Below are 13505 nucleotides of genomic sequence, written 5' to 3'. Positions count from 1 at the left end.
CTATCTGTTATTTAACCAGTTTATCTATCTGTTATTTAACCAAGTTAGCCTATTTAAGGCCCAGGGATCAAAAGAAATAAGCAAAAATAACCCAATTAATGGTCCCAAGATGAAAGGAAGTAAGGTTGACAATTCTTGCTTAAGCTGCAAGGCTAAGCACTGCAAGAGAATATAAATAAAAGTTAAAAATATGTTTCTGGGTTCCCTGAGGGACAAGCCTGACTGCATAGGGGTTGATGTCAAAAGTATCCCCTCTCCAGGAAAAAGACATTGGGATGGATATGGCCCTCATGCCTCACTGGACAACGACAGGAGGACCAGAGCCATTACAAGGTCCCCTTTAATTACTGGAGGTCAGGCCTCTATCTCTGCCTTGGGAAGATTAGAATCACCATGGCCCTTCTATACTTGGAGAAGGGAGGAGATGTCAGGGGCAGCCATGCTTACACACTGAAGGCCTAAAATCAGCCATAAGCCTAAAATCAGCAATGATATATATGCCTGCTAACACAAAGTCTTGGGTCTCTGTGGAAAAATACTGAAACAGATGGCTATAAGCTATTGTAAATAGGCAGCTTTTGTGGAAATTTACCAGCCTGAGTAGTCATAGACCTTGTAAAATAGGTAGCCTTGGCAGATAGTACCAACTTAGATAAGGACAAGTGAATCATAGGCAGAGTCATAGTGACCTGTCTCCTGAACATTTACCCAGTTGATACCCTGTTCTGAAAGATATATATATATATATATATATATATATATATATATACTCACCCTAAACACCTATGCTCCTGTGTCATCCCCTTCCCTACATCCTACATTTTTCTGTTTCTAACCCCTGTGTTAAAAAGTAAAAACTATGATTTGATAATAAAAAAAGAAAACATGTGAATATAAGCTAATAGATAAAGTGTGATTCAGTTTTCCTATAGGCAAGTATACAGAGTACCCTGTATAACATGAATTTTCTTTCTGCTGTGAATCAAAGCCAGGGTCTTGAGCTTGCTAGACGTGGTGTTTTAAATGAGATGTCACCCTGAGTTATGGGCATTTAAATGGTTTATTCAACTCATGGTATGCTTTGGGGAGGATTAGGAGGTATGGGTTTGTGTCAAGGAGTACATGACTGGTGACAGGCTTTAAGATTTCAAACTCTGCCCCTGTCTATTCCCTGTGATTCATATTCCAGCACACCACTCTGCCTGTATTCACAGAAGCCTGCAGGCATCAGGGACAACCAGGTAAGACCCAGTCCTTCAAAAATCACCAGCCTGCTATATACCCTAAAGCACACCCAAGAGTGGTAGTCTTCACACTGTTCCCTATGCCCCATATTCAGGACCACCACTCTGCCTGCATTTTCAGAAGCTTGCAGGCAGCACAGATACCCCACTCCAAGCCCTTGCCTTCCAAGTTCCCTTAAAATATACCCAACTCCCTTGAACTGTATCCATCCCCTGGACTCCATTTCATGGCCCATAATTCTGCCTATTTTCCCAAAGGCCCTTGTGGTACCAGGGATCCTGGACACTGTTACTATGGATCCCAGAGGCCAGGTGAGTACCTGAAATCCCAGATGCTATGCAGGCCACACAAACTCTAGAGGAGACACCCTACTGGAGCTGAAGATTCACTAGTCATGAGAACCCCAGGCCACTTAGGTAGAAGACAAGAGGAAACATAAACCAAGGGGAAAATTGATTCAAAAATCCATCCAACAAAGTCAGAAATCAGCACCTAAGGCTATATTAACCACAAAAGTCAGATGGGTAATGGCTAGAGTCAGAAAACAGTCAACAAGAGCTGGAGTAATACGACCCTACCAGAGCCCAGCTATCCAACTACAAGTCCTGGATACCCTAACTCTGTTGAAGCACAAGAAAATGAACTTGAATCCAATCTTATGAAGATAATAGAATTCCTTAGATAGGAAGTGAATAAACTTCTTAAAGAAATATAGAAAATACAAGCAAACAGGGAAAGAAAATGAATAAAACCTTTCAAGACCTGATGATGGAAATAGAAGCAATAAAGAAAACGGAATGAATCCTGGAGATGGAAACTTAGGTAACAGAACAGAAATTATACATGCAAGCACCACCAACACAGTAGAAGACATAGAAGAGAGAATCCCAGGAGTAGAATATACCAAAAATATACCAATTCTTTTGACACATTGGTCAAAGAAAATGTTAAATCAACAAAATTTCGGACACAAAACATACAGGAAATTAGGGATGCTATGAAAAGACTAAACTTCAGAACAATAGAAGTAGAACAAGGAGAAGACTCCCACTTCAAAAGCCTAGAAATAATTTTCACCAAAATCATAGAAGAATAATTTTCTAACCTAAAGAAAGAAATACTTTTGAGCATACAAGAAGCTTATGGAACACTAAATAGATTAGAGCAAAAAAGAAAATCCTCTTGCCACATAATAATCAAAACACTAAATATACAGAACAAAGAAAAATATTTAAAGCTGCAAGGGAAAAAGACCATGTAATATGTGAAGGCAGACCTATTACAATTATCCAAACTTCTCAACAGAGAATGTAAAAAGCAGAAGAGAGAGAGAAAAAAAAAAAGCAGATGAGCCTGGGCAGATGTCTTGCAGTGTCTAAGGGACCAGAATGCCAGCCCAAAGTACCAAACTCAGACAAACTTTCAATTACCATTAGTCAAGAAAACAAGATATTTCACAGCAAACCAAATTTACACACCATTTATCCCTAAATCCAGTCTTAGAGAAAATAGTTGAAGAAAAACTCTAACTTAAGGAGGTTAATAACTACACCCAAGAAAACACAGGAAATAAATAATTTCACACCAGCAAAACCAAAATAAGGAAAACACACACACACACACACACACACACACACAAACACACACAGTCACACCACTAACAGAAAAATAAAAAGGAATTAAAAACCATTGGTCTTTAATATTTCTCCACATCAATGGACTCAATTTCCCCATAAAAAGATATATACTATCAGAATGGATGTGACAACAAAATCCATCATTATGCTTTATGTATGAAACACACTTCAAGATCATTACCTTAGATTTAAGGACTGGAACAAGATTTCCAAGCAAATGGACCTAAGAAGGAAGCCTTAGTAGCCATTTAATAATATAGACTTCCCACCAAAATTAATAAAAAGGTTGATAATTGGAATCGAGTCAAGGAATGAGAAGTAAGTCCAGGTACTTATGCATCTTAAGTTTTGACAAAGAAGGCAAAACTACACAATGGAAAAAAGAAAACATCTTCAATGCAAGTAGATTCATATCTATCACCCTGCAGGTATCTCAGGTCCAAGTGAACCAAAAAAACTTAATAAAGAATCTGATACACTAAATGTGATAGAAGAAAAAGCAGGAAGTAACGTTGAACACATTGATACAGGAGACAATTTCCTGAATTGAACTCCAAGAGCTCTGGCCCTAGTATCAACAATAAATAGGACCTCATGAACTGAAAAGCTTCTGTAAGGCAAAGGACAGTGTCAAAAGGGAAAGCGGCAGTCTTTGAAATGAGGAAGATTTTCACCAACTCCACATCTAACAGAGGGCAGATATCCAAAATATAGGAAAAAAACCTAAGAAACTATGAGGGACAAAGCCATGAGAGCCCACCCCAACACTACTAATGATACTCGGCTCTACTTGCAGACAGTCGCCTTGCTTTACTGTCATTGGAGAGGCTTCATCCAGTAGATGATGCAAACAGATGCAGAGACCCAGGAGGTCTCTGCGTGAGGTGCATCTTGGGAAATCTTGTGGAAGAGGGGCATGATAGGTTGAAGGAGCAGGAGAAGTCACACACATTATAAGAAATGTACAGAATCAACTAAGCTGGGCCAATATGGGCTCACAGAGTCTGAACCACCAACCAGAGAACATGTAGAGGGATGGATCTAGGCCCTCTACACATATGTAACAAATGTGCAGCGTGGTCTTCATGTGAGATCCCTAATCGCAGGAGCTGGAGCTGTCTCTGACAGTGCTGTCTGCCTTGGTATCCCTTTCCATAATTGGTCTGCCTTGTCTAGCTTCAATAGGAGAAGATGCACCTGCAACTTGAAATGCCAAGGTGGGTTGATGACCATGGGAGGCCTCCCCTTCTCTGAACATAAAGGGCAAAGGGTGGGGAGGTGAGGTGAAGGGTGGAACTGTAGTGCCAGGGAAGTTTAGAGATCTCTTTAGAAAACAGACAGGAGCCAATCTGATGCAACTCACAGCAGGGTCTTTATTCTATTCCAGCAAGCTTGGGGCCCCTTAGCTCACTGCTGACAGGCAGGATGGTTTTGGTGGAGAGAGGAGCCCTGACTGTCTGTTTCGGCAAGGCTTTATAGTAAGCAACAAGAAGGGAGTATGTGTGCAAGCATCTAATAGGAAAGCTACTGTGGCTTTTAACATAATTGGCTGGTGCTGGGAGTCATATTATAAACTTCATTTCTGTTGTTCTCTGCATTGGTGGTCATTAGGCAGGGAGTGGGCTTGCAACCATGGGGTGCAGATTTGTTGGGGGAATAACCTGGAGATACTGGTAATGTTGGGGGTGTAACCTGGAGATGCTGGTCTTGCTGGGCATGTAACCTGGAGACTGGAGCTAGGCCCAGGTTTTGCTGCGGGGGCGGGGGGGACGACTTGGAAACTAATGCTAGGTACCAGCCTGTTAATTTACCTGAGTCAAACTTAGGTCAGGTTCTCTAAAATGGACTCTGAATTTAAAAGATTTGGCCTCAGAGAACTGGGAAGAGAGGAGGGGGGAAGTTGCAATTGGGATGTAAATCAATCAATCAATTACTGAATAAAATGGGGTACAGACCTAAACAGAGAATTCTCAACAGTGGAATCTTTAAAGTATATGAAGCACTTAAAGAAATATTCACCATCCTTAGTCATCAAAGAAATGCAAATCAAACAACTCTGAGATTCCATCTTACACCTGGCAGAATGGTTAAGATAAAAATTCAAGGAACAGCTTATGTGGTGAGGATGTGGAGCAAGGGGAACACTCCTCCATTGCTGGGGGCAGGGGGGTGAAAAGCTGTACAGTCGTTTTGAAAATCAATTTGGCAGTTTCTCAGAAAATTGGGAATAGATCTACCTCTAGACACAGCTATATCACTCCTGGACATGTATTCAAAAGTAGTTCCACCATACCACAAGGACACTTGTTCCGCTGTGCTCATCGCAGCTTTATTTATAATAGCCAGAAACTGGAAACAATGTAGATGTCCCTTAATCGAGGGATGGATAAAAAAATGTGGTACATTTACACTATGGACTCAGGTATTAAAAACAATAGCATGGTGAAATTTGCAAGCAAATGGATGGAACTAGAAAAAGATCATCTTGAGTAAGATAACACAGATCCAGACAGACAAACATGTTAGTTACACATTGAGACATAAACACAGCCAAAAACCCTCAGACCCACATTTGTCTGGTGTACAAGAAAGGTAGGGGTAAAAGATGGAGCAGATTTTGAGGGAAGGCCAACCAATGACTGGCCCAACTTCAGACCTATGCCATGAGATGGAGCTCACCCCTGATACTTTTAATGCTGTTTTCCTATAGTTGAAGACAGAAGCCTAGCATAACTGTCCTCTGAAAGGCTTCACTTTCTGAAAGGCAACTGGTAAAAATTGATGCAGAGATATATAGCCACATATTAAATGAAGGTTGCAGAATCCTGTGGAAAGGGAGAGGAAGGATTGATAGAGTCAAAAGACACCACAAGAAACTACTACTACTACTTCTTCTGCTGCTACTGCTACTGCTACTGCTACTGCTACTGCTACTGCTGCTACAAACCCTACAGAATCAACTAACCTGGGCCCATAGGGCCTCACAGAGACTGAACTGCCAATGAGTTGCAGTGCATGTGATGACCTGGACCCTCTGCACATACATGACATTTGTGCAGTTGAGTCTTCATGAGGGGCTGAATTGCTTGCCTCTGCTTTCTGAGTTTTGGATGACAGGTGTGCTCAGCCAAGCTCAGCTTCTCCAATTCTTAATGCTGTCCTCTATGAGAAACTTTTTTGTTTTGATAACTGATATATCATCAGTTTTCTACAAGCATTTATTAGTCCATCCTAATAATAAAAAATAATCATTGACACCTTCCTGCATGTGTGTAAGACTGTTTAATCTCTTGTGCTCTTTGCCCACTTCCCCCTTCTCCTCACCCTGTCCTGTTCTCTCACAGTCACTCCACTACTTTCAAGTCATTTGGTTTTCACATGAGCTTTTTATTTCCTGTCAAAATGGTGTCAAAGTATTGAAATGAAGGAATTTTTCCCCTTTAGCCTCCTGAATGATAGGATTTCAGGATTATGCCAGCAAATCCAGCTCAGATTATTAGGAGAAAAAGTTTCAATAGATAAAAACAGAAGATTTAAATAAAAATGGTTACTCTAATGGTTTGTATATACTTGGGCCAGGGAGTAGCACTATTAGGAGGTGTGGCCTTGTTGGAGTAGGTGTGTCACTGTGGGCATGGGCTTAAGACCCTCATTCTAGCTTCCTGGAAGTCAGTATTCTACCAGCAGCCTTCAGGTGGTGATGTTGAACTCCCAGCTTCGCATGCACCATGTCTTCCTGGATGCTGCCATGCTCTTGCCTTGATGATACTGGACTGAACCTCTGAAGCTGTAAGCCAGCCCCAATTAAATGTTGTCTTTATAGGAGTTGCCTTGGTCATGGTGTCTGTTCACAGCACCATGTTAGGGTTCACAGCAGTTAAGCCCTAACTAAGACAGTTACTTACCCCAAGAATCTCTCTATTTAAGTAAACACTCCCTTCCCTGATACCCAGTGTATGCTTGGTCATGGCAAGAGGCAGTCCCTATGTAATTAGAATATTTGACTGTCTTCTCTCCCAGTTTCTCTGGTCCTTGGACAGCAATTGTATTTCTCCTCTTGTAATTGATTGGTTGGTCATTGTATAAAATAAATACTAATGAATATTTATGGGGCGAATCATGTAGAGGGAGATGAGACACATATTGATACTAAGTAATTGATATTTCCAGGGGTAGCAAATCCTGGAAGAACTCTACCTTGCTACTAGGATTGGCAGAAAGTTAAGGAGCCTTTGAGGTGAGTGGCAGGGCCAGGCTGCTTCATTGACACATACAGATATTATCTGGGCAGTGAAACCATAGGGACTCTCATACATATGCATTCTGAGATGATGGGGAAAGATTTCAGGGCCAAGGTTACTTTCATAGGGATAGCGATGGTGCCTACAGGAATAAGCTGTTTCTCAGAGAGAAAGTATGTAAAGAGGGAGGATTAGTAACTGTGGCCATTGGAATCCCATGAAGGGTGAAGATGATTTGAATCAGAGAAGCTGGGTGTTCCTCACTGAGGCATAGGGAGAGACAAGTTTACAGCACCATCCCATGATTCAAGCACACCGAAGTGAATAGAGAAATGTTCAAAACACGTGGTCTCATGAGACCCACAGGAAATCTGAAGAGAGGACTGTGTCTGAATACTCACAGGACCATCCTTGGAGCCATCAGTGCATATCCTCGCTGTCTTTCCATATTCACCTGGAGACTCCTCATATGACAGCAGAACTGAATGCAGAAAGTGACCACCATGAGCTCCATGTCTGTCTGTATCACTAGGTGCTTCACATTTGTCTGGACCACTGTGTGTGCAATGTCATTTGGGTCAGGCACTATTGTTTCTTGAAGATCATGCATCACGTGTGCCAGGAGCTCCTTTTCCTGATTTTCATACAGACAGTGGAGCAAACCCAGAGAATGTGGTTGATGAGGTTGGGTTTTTGCCAAGATCTGCCATAGCAGCTTCAACTTTGTCTTCTTAGAGAAGTTGCAGTGAAATAACTTTTCCATTTCTTTCAATCCCTCTTTACTCAAAAGACCAAATAGAAAGCGCACAGTGGGTGCCTCAAACAGGTTGTATCTTCCATACTGTTCTACCAGTGTTCCCACAATTCTGTCATCTTCCATATCACCATGTCTTTCCTCACTGTCCTCCAAGATGTAGGACATCGCTGCAAAGAACTTCTGGAGACACAAATGAGCAAAGCTGTAGCTCAGGGAGCTGGGCTGTTTTTGAAGGTCACCAATCTTCAGGAAAGTGGCAATGGCATCCTCTGCAAACCCTTGGTTACAGAGGTCGCTTTCACTGAACAGGGTCCTTCTTTGGCAGATCCCCTCAGCAGCCAGTGAGCAGAGGGCTCTGAGCTGGGTCCTCATGTGCTGACCTGGGATTGTCAGAGAAAGGTATTTCAGGCAGAGGGCTGTGGTAGTCTGTGAGGTCAGTGAGAAGTCTCCACCCTGCTCCATCTGCTTTTTCAGGCAAGTGCAGACCAGCCAGCACACCCAGGGAACCTCACACAGGGTCAGGAGCACTGGGTTAGACTCAGACATCCTAAAAGCAGTAACTACATCTCTTTCATTTGCAAAATATTTGCAGAAATAGTTTCTCTGTTCATACTGAGCGAATCCTAGGACTTCCACCCAACATGGCTGCTTCAAGGGAGGAATGATCTTCTGCAGAGCTGTGTTCCGAGCTGTGAGCAGGAAGGAGGCCTCAGGAAGGAAGCCTCAGGAAGGATGGATTTTCCTAGTAAACTTCCCAGCAGAGTGTTCACAGGCTGTCTTTGACTCCAGTGCAGACATAGCTCAGGATTCTGGTCCTCTAAGACCCATGCTGGCTCATCTATGCCATCTATGATGAAGAACAACTTCTCAGGGTGAGACAGAATCTGACTGATGGGAGCTGTGAGCACTTCCTGGTCTTGTTCTATGAGCTCAGCCAGACTCAGCTGCTTGCACTGGGCCAGCTCTCTGCAGCTAAAGAAGAAGACATGCTGGAAGTGATCCCTGTAGAGATGACCTTCCTTCCAGGCTCTCCTCACCTGCCTGACCAGCATTGACTTCCCAATGCCAGCAGCCCCCTCTATTATGACCAACTGAGGCTTTTTCTTGGTATCTAACTTTGGGCCAAATAAATCTTGGATCTCAATCACATGTCCTTCTTCTTCTGGTACACATGAATGCCAGCTTTTTTTTGACCAAGTTCTCTGAGCCTCTTGGGCACAATTTTTGGAAGAGTAGTAGGCTTGTGAAATTTTGGAACAAATTCTCCCCTTTCAATGACTGTGTAGAGCAAAGTGTCACTTCTTGATTCATATGTACTTCTTGAAATGTTTCTAAAGGAAGAGAAAGTTTGAGCAGCCGTGTATACATTAGTGTTGTGTGTTCTTCAATCAATCCTCCCTTCTTTTCTTTCCTCTTTCCTTAACCCATATATTTCTTCCTTTCTTTTTTTGATCCTTTATCATTTGGATACATATAGGTATTTGTTTAAGCTGTGGGCACGGGAATATTTTAAACAGTGTAGTGCAGAAAATTTGAGTTTAGAGTAGAAGATTCTATTTCAAGTGGTCATGTGACTAATAATAATACTGGCTGACTTTCATTCATGCTTCAGCCATTTATCTACTTCTTATCCTGTGCCAGACTTGCTCTTGAGCTGGAGAGTAAAGCGTGAGTTCACAGACAACTCTGTCTTCATCCAGCCTATGAGATGATGCAGTAGCTCCACTGAGCTCTGATTTCCCATTGTAATTTGGTGTCTGGGGTCTCTCCATGTAGGAGGTTGTAGAGTAGTGGGGAGATTACAGACAGTGGGGCAGATGTCTGCTCCTGACAGATCTTATTGAATCTACCATTGCAGTCCTGACAACATCATCTGGAAGTCCTGAGACTGTGGGTCTGTGGGAAGGCCTATTAATGCCATAGAGTTCATGTTTTAGGACATAGTCTTGATTCCCAGTCCCCAGTCCTGGAAATCTTGGGTGTATTTTGTACTGTATTCAACACAAGCCTTGTTTGTGGCTACTGTTTGAATCTTTTTGCCCACTCTGAAACTGAGGTTGAATCTCAGTTGCCAGTGTAAGAGTAAGGGTGCTCAGGAGTAAGGGATACATTTCTAGTGTGGGCTTTTGGGGTCATGGTGAGAGGCCCCTTAATAATTGACCAATATTTTTCTTTTAGGAATAGGCAAGTTGTTGTGGGAATGGGTACACTTTCTTTCCTGCAGGCACCTGTTTGCGCCTGTATGGCCTTTTTGAGGCTGTGGCGTTACAGTTTTGAGTCTTAAACACACAGCCTCTAGAACTATAATTAACATGCATGCTTGAAAAAAATCACTGAACATGTTACTGTAGCTATATAACTTTTCATTGAGAAGACACAGGCAGAAGATTCAGGAGTTCAGGCAGAGCTTTTTCATATGGGGAATTTGAAACCATCTTAGGCTATCAACCAATCATTCAGTCAGTCATTCTATTAGTAACTCAATCAACCAACCAAAAACAAGAATAAAAAAATTGTTTACTCACTTATAAGGAGGAAGAAAGTAACCACAGGAAGGAGAGGGAGTGAGAGACCTTGGAGGGAGAGGAAATGGGAACAGGATCAGGTATGGAGCAGGACAGGAGAGAAGCCCAGAGGGCTAGCACAATGAATGGAAATAAGCAGCCTTGGGCGGTGGGAGGTTGGGGAACCCTTTAGAAAGTACCAGAGACCTGGGAAGTTAGGAACTCTTAAGACTCAATGGGGGTAACCTTAGCCAAAATTCCCAACACTGGGGAGCAGGAACTCAAAGAGTCCACCTGCAGTAGACAGGACCTCAAGTGGAGAGACTGGGTTACTAACTCACAGTCAAAATTCCTGACCCAGAATTGTTTCTGTCTAAAAGGACTACAGGGACAACAATAGAGAAGAGACTGAAGGAAAGGTGGTCCAATGACCAGCTCCACTTGGGATCTATCACATGGTTGGGCAACAAGGCCTAACACTATTACTGATGCTTTCATGTGCTTACAGATGGGAGCCTGGCAGAGCTGTCCTCTGAGAGGCCCTACCAGCAGCTGACTGAGACAGACATAGATACTTATATCTAACCATTGGACTGAAGTTGGAGACCCCTACAGCTGAATTAGGGGAAGGATTGAAGAAGATGAAGGGGAGGGTGACCCCATAGGAAGACCAGCAGTCTCAACTAATGCAGACCCCTGGGAACACCCAGAACTGAGCCACCAACCAGGAGCATACATAGGCTGGTCTGAGGCCCCTGACATGTATATGGCTAAGGTCTGCCTGATTGGGCCTCTGGGAGATTTGCTTAATCCTCAAGAGACTTGAGGCCCCAGGGAAGGGGGAAGCCTGGTGTGGGGTGATACCCTCTTGGAGGCAAGGGGGAAGAGGAATGGGATGAGGAACTGTGGGAAAGGGGCCTGGGAGAGGGCAATGACTGGAATGCATATAAATAAAATGATTTTAAAAACCTGGCCAGTCTTTTCTTTCTGCCTGCAATGGAAGCCAAACTCAGACAATTGTTCTCAATTTAACATGCTCCACAGTTTGCCACTGTGCACTTTGCTGAGTTTCACTTTTCCTGCCCTACTCTTGCTTTCTCCAACCAGCACATCCAAAGATTCATCTCTCCAGATTTTGAGCAGAACACAAATCTCATCTCAGTATCCGTCATTAGAAGAAACTCAAGCCAAGACAGATAGGAGGATGACCTATGGACCAGAATCCAAGTTCATTCCTCAATACCAGTCAGTTGCTCAAAGTACAAGGCAGCTGCTTGTACTGCCATGGATGAGATGTTGAAGAAAATTTAGTGAGAGCACCAAGTGTACTAGCATCAGTTCACACAATTAGCACTTGAGGGTCTGGCTTTAGGTGGCAACTTGCCTCTGAAATTAGGAACTGTAGGTTTGCTCTTATTGTCTTCTGAAGGAGGACTTCTAACATCTCCTGAATGTTACAAGGTTGACACTCATGTCTGTGGCCAAGGTCTGCCTAGCTCAGGCCACATCTCCTCAAAGTGCCAAGAGGGGCCCAGCTGTTCTTAGAGCACGTTCTCCAAGACCTTCCAGATGGAATGTATCTGTCATTATGCAAACACCTAAATTGTCTTAAGTTCCATTACACTTGGAAGGCATATTGGGGAAGCAAGATGGCTCAACCTTTAAAGAACTTTCAGCTAAAGCATTTGTGCTAGAATGTGTATCCCAAGACTTCCTTTACATGCTGAATTCACTTTGGGGTCCCCTGTAATTTCAGGCCCAGAAAGCTGAGACAGGGGCTTCCCCAGGGTATGATGATGAGCCAGTCTTGCTACTTGATGAGCTCTGGGTATAGATGCTGGGATATTCTGCCTTCATCAGTAAGAAAGCAATTGAGGAAGATTTCTGACATCAATTTAGTGCACTCACATGTACATGCACAGTGTGACTCCTCATATATGCCCTCACACACACACAAACATATATATATATATATATATATATCAGAAACACACACATACAGACAAAGAAGGAGAAGAAGAAGAAGAAGAAGAAGAAGAAGAAGAAGAAGAAGAAGAAGAGAAAGAAGAGAAAGAAGAGAAAGAAGAGAAAGAAGAGAAAGAAGAGAAAGAAGAAAGGCCAATAAATCAAATCTCACATAAAGTGGATGGAAGTGGAAAATATTCTACTTAGTGAGGTATTCATTGCCTCCAGATACAAATGCCACAAGTTTTCTGTCATATATGTATTCTTGCTTTACATATTTTGATTTGCATGTTTAATTTGTTTTTGAAGTGTTCTGTAAAGTTCTTGAATTTTCTACTTACATCCCACATTTACATGATTCCCACCTTTCCCTAGTCCCGGTGAACTTCTCCTGACTCCTCTCCTCCCCTCTCACATTTAGAATCTTTTTTCTTTAATTTCTGTCTTGTCTTGAGTTCCTTCCAATGAAGATGCTGAGATGAGGTTTGTGTCCTGGTCAAAATCTGGAGAGATAAATCCTCAGTTGCACTGGTGAGAGGAAGCAGGAGCACAACAGGGGCGGTGAAGCTCAGCAGCGTGCACAGTGGCAAACTGTGAGCACATTAAATGAAGAAGAAACATCTGAGTTTGGTTTCCATTGACAGGACAGAAAACAGAGATGGGGTAATACACACAGATTCTGATGAGTCCCATTAGAGCCGATAGAGTAGGACATTTCTCAGTAACACTGTCAAAGTGTTACTGGTCACGAGGAAGCAGAGACTCCAAATCCAAAGAAGCCTGTTACCATTGTTCTTCACAGTCTAAAAGAACTAGAGTTAGACCATGTTGCTGAAGACAGCACTTATTTTTGTACAGGAGTTAAAAGAACTAAGTTGGAACAGTCATGCCATTTCATCTATGCTGGTAGGTTTTCTAGTTCTAGGACATGATATGAGTCCATTTGTAGAGAAAAGCCATGAATGGAATTAGTCCCTGCTTCTGAGCCTGAATGCTACAATACTGACCTGCCAGGGAAGTCATGCTCCATAGTGCAATAGTTGCCTGAAGATTATAGGGTAACCAACTGTTCTATGATTACTATGAGGAATTTCTGATTAGATTTGCATTCCACAGGAGGGAGTTCATACCTGGTACTATAAACGTGTTCTAAAAT

At 42.6% G+C, this 13505-nt stretch overlaps 1 pseudogene across 1 annotated transcript in view; it reads right to left on the bottom strand.

Annotated features, from left to right (window-relative positions):
* Window positions 1-13505, bottom strand: part of LOC117710284 (NACHT, LRR and PYD domains-containing protein 1a-like) — a 39485-nt pseudogene that overhangs the window by 17634 nt on the left and 8346 nt on the right. Inside the window, exon 2 of the transcript XR_013110802.1 lies at window positions 7525-9211. The product of XR_013110802.1 is annotated as an NACHT, LRR and PYD domains-containing protein 1a-like (transcript). The remainder of the gene's footprint in view (window positions 1-7524; window positions 9212-13505) is intronic.

The sequence above is a fragment of the Arvicanthis niloticus genome, chromosome 6, assembly GCF_011762505.2.
Source record: "Arvicanthis niloticus isolate mArvNil1 chromosome 6, mArvNil1.pat.X, whole genome shotgun sequence".
In the NCBI taxonomy this organism is placed as follows: Eukaryota; Metazoa; Chordata; class Mammalia; order Rodentia; family Muridae; genus Arvicanthis; species Arvicanthis niloticus.
This window is presented reverse-complemented; position numbering and strand designations above follow the sequence as displayed.